The following is a 19269-nucleotide window of genomic DNA, read 5'->3' on the forward strand; positions in this document are numbered from 1 at the left end:
CCACGTTTGTTTTTATAGATACACAAACAGTAGCTGAAACACAAAAACATCACATAACGTGTTGTTATGTAATTCGAATGAGTAATGCTATGTGTGCAAACGAAAAATCATCTCTTTGAATTTATGTAAATTCTATTAAATATTGAATTTTTAAATTCATTATTCACGATTTACAATAATTGAATATTTGAACATAATATACGTAAATTAAATTAAGGTTTTTGAAATCCCCCCCCCCATGAATCTTCTTAAACTTTGATTTTTATCTTGATTTCGCAAAATTTTCCTTCGAGTAAATTAATATAATGCAAATATTTTCTAGAAATGTTCATAAATAAATTTTATATTTTTTGGCTAAACATGTATGAGTCCTTTTTTTAGCATGTTTTAATTGTTGAGTTGGAGTTTAAACACAGTTTTCTTTTATAATTAATCCAAAAATGCCTGATTCAAAATTCAAACTGGTTAAAACGAAACTGGAACTATTCATGTGACGGCTCTGATGGCTAAATAGAACCGTGCAATAATAATTATAAAATCTACCACTGTTGCAGCTACACTTTGTGAAAATTCTCAACATAATGCATTTATAAATGGACCCGATCTAGGGCTAAATAAGCCACGTTGACCCGACCCGAAGCAAAGCTAACATTCGCATCTCTGTGTACGTGGGATGTCCTGCCCACGGTGCGTGGTGGTGACGTCACGGCGGCACCCCTGGGTCTGTGACGTCGCTAGGGTGGTAACCCTGACTACCAGTGCGCCAGTCCGCCCCGCAGCCCCACAGTATAGTAACGTCACCGTCATGGCGGTCCTGTGCTCTGCGTTGCCTTACATCTTGGATAACCCCTGAACGAGGTATTTAATTATCATTGTTACTATTTGCTAAAAATAAAAGACTCCCTCACCATTCATTAACTACAGATACTGACACGGGTATCGTAACGTTTCCCCGACATGTGTCTAGGACGTCTATTGTGTTGGGACTTCATTTGGCAACCGTGTGATTTGACGAAAACATTCTTCGATGTTGTTACTTTTAATACAACCAATGTTAATATTTTTACGTTAAAGAATTCATCGATAAAAATGCGCTCCAAGCGAAATTTCCCTCACCACTTTGGCCATATTGTTTATCCCCGTAAGGATAACAAAAGGTCAAGTCATTAAGTTAATTGGTCGGTTTACTGGAACTACATAAAATAAATTTTGAAATATTAAATAACTGTTTAGTGTACACGGAATGTTTAGTAGATGAGTATTGATTTCACAATAAGGTTCTTGTAGATTATACAGTAATTCATTGATCCAAGCCGTGCTACGAGGCGTTGATTTCATTCTGTGATCTACCCACTATTTTTAAATTTTTGCTTCATTTTTTAAAGGTGGACAAAACCAGTTTCAGAGGATTTTGACGAAACTGGAGAAAATGTATACAAAATTTCTTCAAAATATTAGTGGATAACCTGTTTTAAATTAATATTTGCTCTAAGTAAACAAATAAGATATCTTCGTAAGTTAATTTAACATAACCCTTTATCAACTGAGCTCTTGGTACTTATTATAAAATACTTAAATATATCAAAGTTAGTTTAAAAATGAAATTTACAGAACTCGATGAAATCTAGTCAATAATTGACAATACTAGATTTCATAGATTTCTAGTATTGTTTAACTAAACCCTCTATTGGGTAAACTTTTAATTATCATCATATTATTAGGTTTCCCGAGATATTATTAGAAAGCCTCAGTTTTAAAACTTAGAAGGCCTGTGTGGCAGCTTTAACTTATTCTTGGTTACAATACAGCGTTTCTTACCAACCTCCTTGCGTTGCCAATATAATCCTCTTTGTATTTGTAGGGCTATGACATCTAAACTTACTTAACTGCTTTACTTATGGGGCTACTCGTACAATGACAATATAAACACTCTAGCGAACAGGTTAAGCTTGCGAGTTGTGAGCTCATTAAACTGTTCATGACACTGACTTCTGTCAAACAAGCATTTCCATAAAGCAGACTAATTTGAAATAAAATATGATAGAAAGAAAATAGTTAAAATTTATAATTGTAACATTTTTTTAACTTCAGACGCATGAAATGAAGTATCAATAATTATTATGACTGGGACGGGTGGCGTCGTCCTGTAATCCAGCTACTTGGAGGTCACGGATTGTGGATATTTATAGGCATGCACTGTGGATGGGATACTCCCTGGTGTGGATTAACGTCCGCACTAGTGAGTACTACGACTATCCGCAGTACTATCCTGATAATTAGACCAATTCGTATATACCAAGGAAAAAATGTGGTTCGGATTCCACTATAAACTGTAGGTCCCTTAGTTGCCATTAGCTGTTTGGGCTATTAATTAACAGCTGTGTCTAAGGAATGTCGGCCTTAGTCACTAACAAGACTACAAGATCGCGCCACTCATCCTACCTACAAAGTATGGTCGCCATTTCATAAGAAAGTATAAAGTAAAGTATAAAGTATGAGTTATGCCACTCCTGACAAAGTAAGCTGCTTTCGTTACCTATAATTTTTGTGTTGGAAGAAAAAATCAGTAATACTAATCTGTGACATGGCATTATGTGTACAAAAATCCATCTCTATATGTTTTTTGTTATATTCCCCCTCTTCAAACACCAACGAAAGCCCCAGCGTGAAAACCCCGACATTCAACATACCCCGAATCTAAAATAAATTTCATCAAAAAATATAAAGTTCTCATATCACCTCATATTACCAACCCATTCACCCACACCTTGAGCTATGAACAACAGAACTTCAATACTTCTTAATTCCCAACCCGTCCTTATCTTTTTCGTGGGAGGCCTTGTAAGAAGTAGTCACATTAACTAGCCTGGCGTGATAACAGTAAATAATCGTGGTCAATATATTTTGAACAACTACAATTTTACATAATATGAGATTTTTCACATTTGCGAGTTTGCCAATGAGTGAAACAAGGGAATAGAAAAAATACAACATACAATCGTGTGTTTAAAGTTTGTTTCCGAACACTACAAATTCATATCTCAACTAGAAGACGACCCTGTGCTGCTCCGCAGGGTTGAAACATAATTTTTATTTGAGTAATATAGTAGGTATTTTGAACCTAACTGATTAAAACTGTCGATATTTCAAATTAAAGCCTTTTTATCTAGGAGTATTTTAGGACAAAGACATGTAAAATAACTCGAACAAAAATCTAGTTACGTATCGTTGATTGCAGATAAGACCTAAACTAAATATAATTATTGTTGATACATGATTCAGCAGTGTGCTTCAGGTACGTCCGATCTTAATAATAATGGCTCAAATGAAAGCTGGTATTTCACTGAAGGTTCTTATACCAAAACATATTGGATAATGTAATTAAAACTGGTGAAATATATCTTTAATTAAAGTAAGAATTCGAACAAAAACATGTTTGTTTTCTTTCTTTTTTTTCTCGAGTAATACATTATGAATGATGATGCTTGATGGCAAATCCATACCTTTAATTTAAGACCACAATTATGAAAATCGTTCGGGTAGATAGCCAAACCGACTCGGAAAAGAAACCCCAATATTTTTAATATATAGATGATTTTATAAAACTATTGTATAGACATTTACGACAGATTTTACCGTTGCATTGTGCTTTGATTTTCCATTGACAGTCAGGCCTAAATTACAATCATCCATCACCGAAAAGATCAAGTAAATTTCTTTTCGTAATAACAAAATAATGCTTTTCCAGTCTAAGAATGAAAATAAAATAATTTTCAAAACGATTACTAGCAATTTTATTTAACAATTCTAATGGTATCGAAATAGCATTATTGTAGTAATATGAGTGCCACTGGTTACTGTGCTATTTGAGACAGCATTGCTAGCTCAGGGTCGGAGTGGCCTAGATGTGCAAGTCGTAGCTAATGCAGATTGGAGCCCTGTGATATTGCAGTTGCGATTCCACGTTTTCTCTTAATCCCCGAGGTTTCATATAAGATCCGAAGGCAGGGTGACAAGGATAAATAAAAATGAAGATATTCATAGCTATTTTGACCTAATCGTTTTTCCGCTTCGTTTCGTTATTACAATTTTGCAAGGAATTCATATTTAGTATTAAGGAACAGTTTCGTGTTTGGATTTTATATTTAGATTTAAAAATGTAGCATGTACTAGCACAACAGTTGAGAATTTATTTGTAAACAAGGTTTGTATAACCCGTTTGTTTTTGTACCGCAGTATGTGTAATTTGTGCTCAATATTGGATAGTTTGAACAATTTATTTCAAAGAAACACAAATTTTATAAGAAGCAGAAAAATACACCAAAATACTACGTGCCAAATAATAAAGAAATGTAAGAAAAATTAGATGTAACAAGAAAATACAAGAGTATGACAATCTGTAACTATGATTACTTGAATGACTAACAAAACAGCTTATTTTACAACAATAGAAAACTTCCAAAACAATTGACTATGTCAGATACTAAACAATGTTAGCGAATAACATAAACTAATTTAACCTATTACAAGAATCAGGGAAAACTATATGATGTACATACATTTTGATCCTACAAAATAATGTTGACGAAATGTACAAAAATAAAATTTGGGCGAAACAACAAAATATACAACTATGAACAATTCGAAACTACAACTAAACTTGTTTGGCGAACAAAACAGCTCATGACACAACCAAATTTGAAGTTTGTAAAATACTGTACATTAAATCCTGATGTATATTAAGCAATTTATTAAATTATATAATAATAGCATAAATATAAACTAAAAATAGTGTATCAAACAAACCAAGGGGACGTGACAAAGTGGCTTTTTCAATTATTTTTGAAAATACAGCGATACAACGATGCTCAATGAAAAGCAATGCCATTTATATCAATTCTGGCGTACTTACAGGTGTCAATGAATCATTAAAAATGAATTACATAAGATTCTGATAAACTATAACTAAAGTACAATCTAAGTTTTTATGTATATAATTGACTATGTAGTCAAAACGGAATTTTTATTTTGTATCGCCCGATCCATTTGAACTCCTTCAAACTAGGGTATGCAATAATAATTCAGTACCCGTTTTGCATTGCTGCGCCTGACTCAAGTCTGCAAACGAGTTCAGCATAATAAGTAAAAATACCTAATACAAGTGTTGTGTATTTTAAATCAAAAGCACCATTAGTTTATAAGTGAGAAATTTTTGTTGTGTTTAAGAATAAGTTAGACTCGAGTTTATTCCGTGGTTTTAGTATGTTAATTAAAACCAAGTATTAACTTATATAAAAATCTACAAAAATTACTATAGACCTAGATTTTTATTAAATTTTTATTGCTCATTTGGAAATGGGTATTTTTTATTTATTTTGAGCGTTAACTACTAATGTTACGCTAATTCAATACCTTAATACTTTTCATTGAAAATTACTATCGATAAACTGCAGCTCTCCAGCTGATAATGTCTTCTATCTGTGTTTTCTTACAACAAAATAATGCATAGATGACCAATGCTAGTACTTATACTAGTACAACTTCAAATTCAAACACTCAATTTATATTTTTACGTTTTGTGACGCTAGTACCATAGATAAAACATACTTGCTTACCTACTTAGGTTTGCTGCTACAGGAAAGGTATTGAGGTGTGTTTTTACAAGCAAACTACAACAGTTGATTTATTCTTCATTAAAATAACATGGGAATTTTAAATATGCATTTTTTTATTATACCCGTAACCGTTAGGCATACATCAACGAATTCAATTACAAAATGGTTTGGAAAAATTTGTGAAATTTTATCTTTTTAGAGTGAACCATGGAAAACCCCATTTTTACCCTATAAAACCAAACATAAACTCCTGTTCCCATAGTCCGATACTGCTGGTTAGCTAACTCGTTTAACTAAACGTAGGCTTACACGTTTCTACAAAGTTTAATTATCAATTATCAATCATTGAGATGGGGACGCCACCTAGGTGCTTATTTTAACCCAAATATGAGTGAAGGATGAGTGTAGAGTGGACGGTGTGTGGAAGGATGACCTGTGTAGCTTTCTTACTGACTAAGATCAGCGGTTTCATTAACCAGGATCATTTATTTAAAGCCCAATGATCAGGAAATGCTGGGTCCAGTTTTAAACCACCAAAAATCAAAATCGGATCATCTTTGCTCGAGTTATCGTGATAACAGACACATTATATATACGAATTTGAAAGGAGGTCGTTTTTGGCCTCTGTGGACCTCAAACCGAAAAAGTAAATCGGTCCCTAGTCCAGGTCTTACCATGAGACCTACGGTAATAGCTTATTGCCTCTATGGGAAATTCGCTAAAATACCAAAAGTGGACTGCACCAACTAATAAAAAAAAAAATCAATACTATTGTCAGAGTAATGGGATATCACAAAGCTTCAATTTCCAGATTTTATCGTGACGTCAGTAAAAGATGCTAAATTTACGCGATCTTGTGACTTTCTCCAATAGACTAGATAATCAACATTTAAGACTTATCTTGAGAGTACATAATAAAATAAAATCGAAGGTTTTGATGTTTAAAACTCAACAACTAAACTTGATTATGCATTTGATTTAAAAATGAAAACGACATCCGTAGTTAAATATCGTGGAATAATTACTTAAAATACAGAAACCACTGTGAGAATCGTGTTTTTCATATAAATATTTTTATATGCGTATTAATTTTTAATAAATGGTATATTTAAAGGTCAAGGTCATTAGATGTAGGGATGTTGGCTGCGATGTTACTGAGGCTGAGGTCAGGATGTTGGACATTTGCCCAAGAATACGACACAACCCTTCTCTAGCCAAGATTCTGACAACTCTTATATCATTCTAATGAGTTGGGGGAGTTAGAGGTTTGTGATAAACCTAATCAGTTGAGATTATATAACAATATTCTCTTCATATTTTTCACAAACTTATTAGAATGTTGATACAAGCAAACTAACTAACTAAATCCAACGCGCACGCCGCGCCGTCGTCATTGAGGATGAGTTTTGAGGGCCTGGTCAAAATAATTTTCTGTTATTAATCTGTTTGAATAAAGAACTAAATAATGAAACTGGACATTTGCTTGAAGAGCAAATTTGCTGCAAACGATTTACAGAATTTTATATTCATCCACATAAAAACTAATTCTTCGTTAAAGGTGTTTAATATGTTACTAGTGTACATGTTGCTCGAAATCGAGCAATTGCAAATAAGTAAAGAAAGTAGTTACAGTATTTAAAAACCAACAACTTATTAAAAAATTAAAAAGTCATAATTTCCGATGAGTTTAAGAGACTCAACTCATAGATTACGTACCTAACAGTATCATATAATCAAAATGTTTTTGTAAATATTTTATTATTTTTAAAAAGCTGATCTGTTTTTTTAGCGTATTCTACAAATCTTTCCAACTTATAGCCGCATTAGGTTGTCCATGTTGATCTTCGTCAATGATAATGTAGTCTGCATGGTACTACCCATTGTCGCCAGTACGTTTACAAATTTCAGTCATTTTTTATAGTGATAACATTTTGTTTACATTACTTAAGAACTGCTTGATTTTCTGCATAACCTCTCTGTCACAGTTTTATTTGCTTCAATTGGCATTTATTTGGCTAGTTACTGTTATAACGTAAATTATATTTACCTGAAAAAAATGCAGAATTGAATGGCCTAATGTTGTTCAAATGGTTTTTTTTGTTTCCCTTAAATGTGAATAAAGCAAATCCTTCAGTGAAAGTTTTATTACGGTTTCTTGGATGTAGTCACATTACTTTAAAATCACATGGCTTTTATGAAAACATATATTTAATGTCCTTGCCGTACAGATTAATTCAGCCTTAGAGTGTTTTCCTTTGCCAATCATCATAAAGTTAAGTCCACCCTTTCAATTTATTTTTCTTTTTTGGTAAAATATATCAAATTGCCTAGGCTCTCTTGATTTTTTACACTGTAATATGTACGAATGTAAATTAAAGTACTGTAGTAAATATTTAATTCAAACAAAATCAGTAAATTTACTCAATGCGTTTCGTTGAATTGAAAAATAAATAACAGAAATTAAATTATACAGCTGATCAAAATGTAAACAATTATGTTCTCCATAAGGATAACATGGGAACTTTCAAAGCCACTGGGGCAGAGCCCAAGGGGCTTTTTCAAAAATGTAAGGCCAGTTTGCAAATTTACGCGGCACGCTCTTTCCAATGAGACGTCAATGGATAAAATCGGTTAAGAAATGGCGGAGGAGTTCAACCGACAAAGTTTCATGTAGCGTATTAATTATATAGATGCATTTTTAAGCCAAAGAAAAATACTTGGACACTATTGACATAACAACTTGGGAGACTATTGTCATAAAATATTATAGCCTGGTTTTCAAAGATGGAATCGGCGATGCTAGGCTAGAGATTAGAGCGCCTGGTTCTAATCCCACTAACCAAAAGTGGGTTCAAGCTATTTTGTTTTCAACTAATATTATTTGAGTTTAATAACGCTATTGGAATTTTTAAGTTTTATTTCGTACGGTAACAGACAATCCCTAGTTTTACGTTCCTATTACATAGCCCTGTAGTTAGAAATAATCATTAAATGATACCCCAATGATAGATGTAATCTGGGTCCAAAAACAGAATCGCTTGGAATCGTACTAGTGACCTTCAAGCCAGAATGCGAGCACTATAACCACTTGGCTACCCCAGAGCAATGTGATGGTCCCACGATCAGGTGCCTAGAAGCTGATTTCATAGACTAACCACTAACCAATTATGTTTTATCTATGCTCATATCTATACTCCGTTCAAACAGCCGTGGCACCTGAGGGATTAGGAGGCCCCAAGGGTTTCCATGGGGTGTCCTAATCCGTCAGGTGCCACGGATGTCAGGTGAACGGAGTATAGTAAAATTTAAAGTACATGTCAACTTGTTCAATGTAAATGGTTAAACACAGCATTGAAGCATGTAAATAAACAAAGTAAAATCTCCACCATTCAAACAATACGTTTTCATTATAACTCCTTTACAAGAAAGGAAGGAAGGAAGGTCGCTGGCTTGATTCCAGGCGAAATCTTCACTGTATCCAGATACCACTTGTCATTGGGCTAATTAAACATGTTATCTAAAAAATGGTGGAAAATTGTAGTAACAGGGCCAGAGTTTGGGCCCTTCCATTACAAAACCCGTTAAAAATGCTCCTGAAATGAATAAACAAAACATAAAAATAAATATGTTTTTCACGTGAGGAAAATTATCTCAACATTCGTAACAGCCCTCCAAGAAAAGCCATACAATAACACATAGATGAGGTTACGAAAGACAATGTTCCAACTTCGAATATAGATCGCCGATTGCACAGTTGATCCTAAAATCCTGATTGCCTTATAAACAGAGATTGTCTGATACAGACATGTATCCGGCACTCGTGGTGAATCACTTATGAAGCTTTGCCCCTTCCACCCCCCTTGCCCGCCCCCCTTCACTACATACATCACGTGACCTCTCGAAGAGTATAGTACAAACTACAAAGTTAATTTTGTAAGACTGTAGTGATGTTTCATGTCGGGTGGAACTTGATGCAAAATGGTGTTGATCTCATAATTTGTTTTTAATCTTCTCATTTAGATCAACCATCATTATCATAATATTTTTATTTTTTATCATAATAAATAATTGGGGGTGTCGAGATTTTCAATTGGTTACAATTATTGCAAGACTAAGTAATCTGAATTCAACTGCAACAGTTGCCTGATTGCGTTTTCCCCGTTCCGGCTGATTGACTTATCTCTTTGCACGTAAAGATTCGATTTCGAAAATTGTAATACTATTTTCAATGATTTTATAACTGGAGCATTTGTCAATATTAGGATATGTAAGTCGTCCCTCTATAATTTTGCAATTTCCCTATTTAGTTCAAAAGCAATGACTTTTATTTACTGACGTGACAAACGGAATATTTCGTCACTATACGACCGAAAATGACTCTTTTCGACACGAAAACAGTTTATCGTCGTTAATTAAGCGATCGTTAACGATAGAGTTAATAGGAGTGATGTTAATTTTTTTATGCTTTATCGTCCCTTAAGTTCACTTAAGGAAATCAAATTAAATTTTAATTTTTCACCCTAGAGATGAGAAGAACTAAATTAGCCTCACGACACATATGTATTAACGTAAAACAGCTGTTTTGTTGGAATCTGATAAAAACCATATTTTTTACCGATGTTTTAGCCGTTTTACAAACGTTTATTGGAGGCCGAAAGCGACGTATTGCTGTCCATGCCAGCTGCCACCGTCAATTGGGGACCGAACTGGTTTTTACATCTCTAGGGCCGAATACCAGCAGTTTGCTTATTTACTTAAAACATTAATGCATAAACAAGCAGAGTATGAATTGCAAATAGACTTGTTTTATTGTCACCGCTTCCTAGAAAACTATTTGTTGTTATTTTTGCTGATTCCTCCAAATATTTCACTTACCTTTAAAGTTGTAGTTGTGTAGACTATTAGTGTGAATTATTATTTTGGTGAATCATGGTAATAGGGTATAGTGTGGTGAAAATAGCGTTCGTAACACGGACCGAAATGGTTTTCCAAAACCTCATTTTCAGCCCTATATACGAAATATACTAATTTCGTTTCTTTTATTATGTTTACCTTACATTTTGGCGTTTTAGTATGTTTTGCATTATTAGCACATACCATTATGGTATAGACAAGGCACTAAATAAGTAAGTTTATTTTAAATAAGCATAAACTGGGTTATAAATAACTGGTTCCTCGCAATCGATTTAGTTATTAATTTATTTATTCAATTAATTAAGGTGACACAATAGTCCCTATCCCGCCCATGTTAAAATGACAGTTTTTAGGTACACATAACTTTTACAAATATTAACCTATCAACTTGAAATTTTTGTACTAAGTTTAATAAATTCAAATGATTCAAATGATTTATTTGGCCATTCAGTTCATATACAGGACAATAGGCTACGTCAACAATACAATAAATAATAAATAGCATGCCAAGCTTCTTCTAGCATTCTTGACTGACAAAATTAAATTAAAAGCTGAAAAAAAACACATCTCAACAACAGGATCTCAAAAACATGCAAAGCAATGCATGCAACTAAAAATACAAATAAAATGAAAACCACATGCTGCAAGCCATGCAAGGCAGAGAAAAATAAATATAATAAATATAAATATAAATATAAATAAATAAATACATTATTACCAACAATAATATGAAGCAAAACAAGTTTTTGAGCAAAATTAAATTGTTAGTATGATTTTAAAAATTGTATAAAATATTTTGTAATTTTTTAACATAAAATATTTTTTTATTTCAAAGGTTTTTGGTTGTCATGGAAACTGATTCGTATTATTGTTCCTTATCATATGAGGAACACACACGCCAATTTTATTGAAATTGGATTATAATTGAGGAAGAAAAGTGTACCTGACTAAAAACCATTTGACTTTCGGAAAACGACAAAAGTACCCCCCTGTCACGGGTAGTAGTAGGACCCTTGGGCATGCTAAAGTAAAGTCGCTGTATAGCTTAAAATAATTTTTTCTTCCATAATATTTGGTATGTACGTGTTCAGAAAAGTGTGTTCTACAAAAATAAATAATAAAAATAAACTTTAAAAAAATTTTATATTTGAGTACTGTGTTACCTTAAATCTATGTTAATTGCTATTGAAACCAAACGGAACGGAGGAGGCCCACTAATGTAAACGAGATTTTTTCATATGAAAACTTGTTAAATCAAATCAATTACATCCTACATATCTGTGGCTCCCGGTAAACTGCAATGCTATCTCATACAGAATTCCTTAATAACACATTTTATTGTTGGAACACAGGATAATTTTCAGATTAAGTCTAATCGTTGAACAGATACAAACTCCTCCATGGTTCTTGCTACCTATACATTCGTTTAAAACAGAATTCTATCTCCATATACGTTAAGCTGACATTTAAACCTGTGGGATTATACCCGCCCAAAGCCGTGATGGTTGGCTGAGGTTAAATTGATGTCATTGTTTCCCATTCGTGATATATTTTCGGCTTTGTTTGAACGCGAGTTACTGTGACGCACGTGAATTGATGATCCATAAAGTTGTATAACTGTCCAACCCAACAGTCACACTTAGGTTTGTACGTTTATTGCTATTAGTGTAGTTCACCAAGATAAGTGCTTGAGTGATAGATTTTCACATTTGTCTGTGTTGTATATTCATACTAGCTGGCCCGACAGACGTCGTCCTGTCCTAATGTGGTTTTATGTTAATGCTCGTTCATTTCCAAGATGAGCTCGTTCGCATGGCTCAATCACGTCCTGGTTGAAGTTCGTTCGCTACGCTCACTCACCTTTAGAATGGAGCTCGTTCGCTGCGCTCACTTGCCTTCAGGTTAGCTCGTTCGCTACGCTAGCTCGCCTTCAAGTTGAAATTCGTTCGCTACACTCACTCACCTCTCGATTGCAGATTAGTTGTCATAAATTAAAAAAAATAGTGCTGCACCCTGTTGGTATAGGCGAGGTGCTAGGTGCAGTTGAGTATGCATGAAAAGAGTCAGAGATTTTGACTTTTGATTTTGGTAATGGGGACCTAGGTAAGTGTAAAAACCCATGTCGTCGCCTCCAGGGGTGGTCGACAACATAGGGATGGGGGCGCAAAGTTGCGAAAAACGTTAATCAGAAAACCACTTTTAACTCCCTTGTTATTGAACGTAAGTAAAAGACTCATTTAAATTGACTTTTGATTTTAGTAATAGGGGCCTAGGTAAGTGTAAAAACCCATGTCGTCGCCTCCAGGGGTGGTCGACAACTTAGGGGTGGGTGCGCAAAATTATTGCGAAAAACGTTAATCGGCAAACCGCTTTAACTCCCTTGTTATTGAAGGTAAGTAAAAGATTAATTTAAATTGACATCTGATTTTAGTAATAGGGGCCTAGGGTAAAGACCCATGTCGTAGCCTCCAGGGGTTAAAGTTTTAAGTCTCCATCACGTTTCGAAATAGTTAAGAAACTAACACTGAAGTATGTCACTTTCAAGCTTATTCCCCATAACAATAACATGGGAAACTGTTATAGCCTCGTAACAGTGTTAGAATCTTTCAAATTTGTACATCAAATTTGCATTTTAGGGGCGAAGGAGCTACGAAAAAATATGTAGTGATTGGAATTTAAAGTAATCTAAGGAGAGTACAAAGCAATAATTAAAAAAATGAAATTAAATAGTTTGGAAAAGTAGCGAAACCCATTAAAAAATTGAACAAAATTTACCAATTTTTGAAAGTAGGCCTATGTCAATTTTTGGGGGTGAAGGGTTGTGATTTTCGGAAAACTTCTAGCAGGGTTTTGTGGAAAATTTAATTCCTGATCATGTTCTTTCTTACAAATCTTTTCTAACTCTTACCCTTTTTGAGTTATAGCCGTTTTTAAAAAACGTGTTTTTTCGTTTTTAGATGTCCACCATTTTGGATTTTTGGTCGGGTTAACATTTTAAAATGGGACTTATGGGAATTTCACCGTTACTTTAGGATCCCATTCTACAATACTATCAAATTTAAAGTCTCTAGCACGTTTCTAAAAGAATCAGATGAGCATACCAAAGTCTTTAAATTTCATAGTTTTTCTCCATAAGAATAGCATGGGGCTCGTAAAAGTGTAAAAAAAACTTTACAATTTTGGCATTAAACCAAAGTTTTGGAGTCGAAGAAGTAAGGTTACGAAAAAACATGTAATGAGTAGAATTTAAAGTAAACTAAGTTAGATATAAAGAATTAATAATATTTGCAAAAGAAAAACTCAGGTCGAAAAAATAGCGAAAATCATAATAAATTTGAAAGAAATTTATCAAATTTTGAAAGTAGGGCGTTTTTTTAAGGTGAAGGAGTGCGATTTTTGAAAAACGCTTGAAAATGTTTTGTAGAAAATTTAGTTCCTGATAATTAAAATTCTTCCAAATCTTTTATAGCTCTTACCGTTTTAGAGCTAACCATTAAAAACGTGTTTTATTCGTTTTTATGTGTCAGCCATTTTGGATTTTTGAGGGGGTTAGAATTTGAAAATGGGACTTTTGCAAATTTCACCGTTAATGTAAGATCCGATACGACAATATTACAAAACTTCAAGTCTCTAGCACGTTTCAAAACGGTTCAGATGAGCACACGAAGTCGACTACTTTCAATGCTATTCCCCATAAGAATAAGATAGAGGGGAAATTTCTAGATTTGGGGGGGGGGGGTTAAAATGTGAAAATGTAATTTTTAAATATTTTCCTTGGGGGTTTGGGCCCAAGACCAAGAAGCGTTTGGGCAAGACCGAATTTCAACTCCCTAGCAGCTCTTTTTACACTCACCTAGGCCTCTATTACTAAATGAATCTATTACTTACGTTCAATAACAAGGGAGTTAAAGCGGTTTACCGATTAACGTTTTTCGCAATTTTGCGCCCCCACCACTAAGTTGTCAACTCCCTGGAGGCGACGACATGGGTTATAACACTCACCTATGTCCCCATTACCAAAATCAAAAGTCAAAATCTCTGACTCTTTTCATGCATACTCAACTGCACCTAGCGCCTGTACTAGTAGGCCTAAACCTATTAACTTTTTAATGATATTTAACAACACATAATCAAATTGTTTAGTTGAACCAGCTGTTAAGATTTTTTAATTCCATTTAAATATGAGTACTCATAAGGTAAACATTGGAAACTCCAGAGCCACTGGGGCGGAGCCTTTTTGACGGATCTGCACCAAACCTCACACAAACCATCCTTGAATAATGCTTAATAATGCCTGAAAGTTTCATTACAATCTGTCCAGCGGTTTCGGAGTCCATAAAGGACAAACAAACAAACATACATACATACATTGGATTTTATGAATACAGTGCTGATCTGCTGTTAGTTGTTGTTTCAAAGTTATGGCGAAGTGGAGGGATGGAATCGCTTTCCCTCAAACCGCCTAAATTTTGTGAACGGGGTATAGTTCGGTAATTGTATAACTACGTTGAAAATATCAAGACAATATTTAGCGTCTCCCTGTGATGGTATAACTAGATAATTTGAATATTATATGACATTCGGGTGGTGAAAGTCATAACAAGACAACTTGTCAAACCTACAAGCAGTAATAAGCTCTATGTACAAACCTTCCACGGAAGACCAGGGGTTTATAATAGCTGTGCATACATTTACCAGTAACGGGCGTCATGTGAAGCATTAGCATTGTGATGGCATTTCGTTAGTTGTGTTATGGACGTGACGTAGTCAATAAGAAATCTAATGATTTCTGTTCGCCGTTTTTGATAGAAAAGCAGACATACTCGCTTAGCTGTCGCTGTTGATGAAAGTTGACGAATGATGAGATAATGTTCTACAAAATGCCAAGTTTTAACGAATTGTGATTTTTAGGACTCCCAATAGTGTTAGTTGGTTATTTAAACAGATTTTCTTTTCATACTATATTTTAGAAAACACGACTGATTGCAAAATTTAGCAAATATTATAATCTACACTGTATATAGTACTGTAATGTAAATACGATAAATCAGTATATGGACTTCAGGTGAATATACACTTAGTAGACATCCCATATATATGGACCAGTTGTAGCCAATTTCTTGTTAAAAAAGAACGTAGTTGTGTGCGCCAGTCACAGAATGCGCTAGTGACTAAAACTCTATTTTCTACCTTGTTTTTCGTTGCTTGCCAAGTTGGTGGGTCATAACAGTTGCTATAGGTAAAAATAAGTAATTCCATTAGTTTGAATTGGTAAAAGAAATTGTGTATTCAACATCAACTACGACGATTTTGTAAAAAAGTTGGCTACAAATTTAACATGGGGATGGAATTTCTAAGATAATACTTGGTACTTACACCTAAGAATAAATAAATGTTGTTTATTTATCCTATACTTTTAAAACAATGATATTCATTAGTTGAGCCTTGACTGAATTCAGTTTTCTTTTAAGACTTAAAGACTAAACTTGTTAATCTTCTTATTGGTTGGTTTACTGGAATAATGTCTTTCACAATACAGTAATCTCTTTGTGATATAACGAAAGTAAAAATATTCAAAGAATTATTTTAACTTGAAGATCTAAATTTAATTAAAATTCAATTTTGTTTTATGCTATGAATCCTTCAGTTATGAAACTCAAGACTCTTTCACACTGCGCACTCTCCTGCCCACGCCAAGTTCTCTCTCATTGTTGCAATTTCAAAGCCCTCTAATATTGAAATTAATCGTAGATATATATTCGAAAACTTTGTGAATCAATATTAATAACTTTTTATTAATGATGAAGGGTGAATATTAAATTAATCTTATACGTAATACAAAATAATTTTGTTAACACGAAAATCTGCGAAAAATAAAGTGTTGCTAATTACATTAACAAATTAATTAATGCAATATGATAGTAATTAATGAGACTTCAGGCAAAAATTGGTGTGCCTTATTTGAAATAAAACTATATAAACGTTTGCAACTTTATTTCATAAGTATTTGTCGCAATCTAAACGTACGTCCTTCGATAAGAGAAAAACAACATAGATCCGCTTAAGCCGTTGGGAGGGAGCGTGCTTTGTTGATGTTGACCTATCTACCAGCTGTGACGTATCATCCTGACCCGACCGTATTTTATATAATGTTAAAAATAGATTACATTCATTATGAATTGTCAAATAAAAACAGCATTTTCCGTTGTTTATCGTTCGAGAAAGTAATTATTAACTAGATGTTATACCCGTCCTTTGCACAGGAAGAGGACACGAAATATAAACATTTTGATCTGTACACCTGTTGTATAAAATAGTTACACAACGCTTTTAGAAATAAAATTAAACCTTTATGGCCTACATTTATGGATTTTCTTCTGGTAAGTAGTCGAAACCGCTACTTTGGTTTTGATTATTATAGTTTTAAATCTTGTATAGGCTGATATGTGAAAATCTTAGCAAATTTTCAAATAACATTTTCACATACATGATTTACCTTCAACTCCCTAATTTACCTATCTTTTCTTTATTTTTGACATTTTTAATTTCAATCTTGAAGCTGCAAAACTACTAATTATTAAGTTTAAATGAACTATTTCTTAGGTAAATCTTCTTTAGATTAAATAACAAATCTTCAAATAAAATAAAATCAATCTTTATTCCAAGACAAAAATGTACAAAAATCATACAATCACTCACAATAAATTATAAGCAACACTAAAATCAGCTGTTATAATCTTTAGAAATATTGTTGTGCCTTATCAATAGTCTTTTAAAATCACGAAATATTAAAGAAACAATATCTATACTATAAAGGTTGTAAATTATTAATTTTGCATTAAAGGCGGCAGACAAAACTAATATGATTATCAAAACATCAAGGACTAAAAATATAATAGTAAATACAGTGTATGTGAAATTATATCTAGTACATTATTCAGTTCTATAGTCTAACGTCTTTGCATTTATATACTTACCATTGATTAAGTAAACATATCAACAGGCATTTCATTGATTTTAGAAACAAAAAAAAGACTGTGTAGAGCCATGGTGGAAGGAAAGTGGTGTAGGGTAGAGCTTAGTTTATGATATTTTTCTTGGTTTAATTTAATCAGTGGTGTAGCATAACTATGTGAAGATAAAATAGGAGTACTGTATTTTGTACTATAATTTAATAATTAAATATAGTTACACATACACCTCAGACTTTAGAACACAACAATTTAAACAGCGTACAAATTAAATATTTATGATATTCTTTAGGTTAATTCAAACATAGGTGTAGCAAAACACAATACTAAACTAACCTAAATGTAAAAAAGTTTCAATGAAAATATATTAATAACATTATTATCATAACTTAGACACATTAACAAATCTAAATCAATTTTAAATTCTATAATCATTGACATAGTTTAGAACAAATATTCTATGATAAAGTTTTAGATTAAATATACACCGTATGGTTGTATTTAATTTCTTTGAATCAGCTGTCTGAAATTGTGAAATAAGCAATTTGGCAGCCCTTCTTGTTACAAAGCGAATTTAAACATTGTGATTGTTCTCATTGCAGCCATGGAGACCAATCAATATTTACTTTTAAAATTCTGACCTTAGAACTTTTAATGCCAAAGGGACAAAGCCCACAGTCAGTATCGAAGTGTGAATAGTCCTGTGACCATTATTATTGGTATGGTAGGCCTAGCTATATTTTTGTAAAATTTTAAGCCCTGTCGGTTCAGTAGTTTTTACTATAGTAATACACATACAGACAGACACCCTTAGATTTTTTACATAATAGTATAGATTATTTTTAAGACAGCGAAGTTTTGATGTCAAGTGAGTATTTTAACCTGAATACGAATATAAGGTGAGTGTAGAATGCTGATCAGTGTTATGACTATTATAAGGTGATGTTTCTTTACCAGAGCCATTTATTAAGCCTAAGGATGAAGGAGCGTCCGACTGCGAACCTTCAAGAAACTACTGGCTTTTCTCTGGCTCGAATCGCAAAACTTGATTGTAAGTTGAGCACCATAACCATACTCATGATCATAATCATGTTCTTTGACAACGCCACTACTGTTGTGTTTTTCTTTGTACAATATTTTATATTTAGATGCAAAAGATGCATCTGAACAATTCAAAGTCGGGTGTAACCATAAGTATCGCTTTAGCAATTCAATAATTATTTGCTTCGGTGCAGTAGGCAATAGCTGTGTCAAGGTATACCATCTCAAACTGACCTACTTCACTGTTGAAGTAGCATTAATAAAATCATCAAAGTCACATAAAACGACCTAAGCCTTCTTCGGTCGTCCCACTTAAGCTTTTTGAACTATGTTTTTCTGCTTCAAGATTTTCCTTAATCCACGTATCTTGCTTTACTCTTCTCCTTACATTCTACTACAAAAGCCGACGAAAACACTGAATATCAAGGTAAACAAAATACAGCATTTGTTTGTTACATTATTGTATCATTAGTGAATTATTTTACGTTTGAAGAATCGTACCAAGCTGTTGCGCATTTCCTTATTATTCAGTTTTTAATTAGTAAAAATATTTATAATTTCAGCTCTTCTTGGTAACAAATCGACCATCTTTACGATTCTAAACTCATTGTTCGGCCGTATTCTATTTGACAACGCTTCATTAAGTGCCAGCCAGCATTTTATAAAACGACAAAACAAACTAAATTCGTCGAATGAGTTTATTTGTTTACTTTTAAATTGTAAATTTT

The 19269-nt window shown here is 33.3% G+C and overlaps 1 protein-coding gene across 1 annotated transcript in view; it reads left to right on the forward strand.

Moving 5' to 3' along the window:
* Positions 1-757: 757 nt before the first annotated feature.
* LOC128994547 (GTP-binding protein Di-Ras2) overlaps positions 758-19269 on the forward strand; it is a 31620-nt gene continuing 13108 nt past the window's right edge. Inside the window, exon 1 of the mRNA XM_054419170.1 lies at positions 758-858. The gene's annotated coding sequence lies outside the window, so the exon portion shown is untranslated. The remainder of the gene's footprint in view (positions 859-19269) is intronic.

This window comes from Macrosteles quadrilineatus, unplaced genomic scaffold, assembly GCF_028750875.1.
Source record: "Macrosteles quadrilineatus isolate MER2022 unplaced genomic scaffold, UCM_ALF_1.0 Scaffold_5__1_contigs__length_97177068, whole genome shotgun sequence".
Classification (NCBI taxonomy): domain Eukaryota; kingdom Metazoa; phylum Arthropoda; class Insecta; order Hemiptera; family Cicadellidae; genus Macrosteles; species Macrosteles quadrilineatus.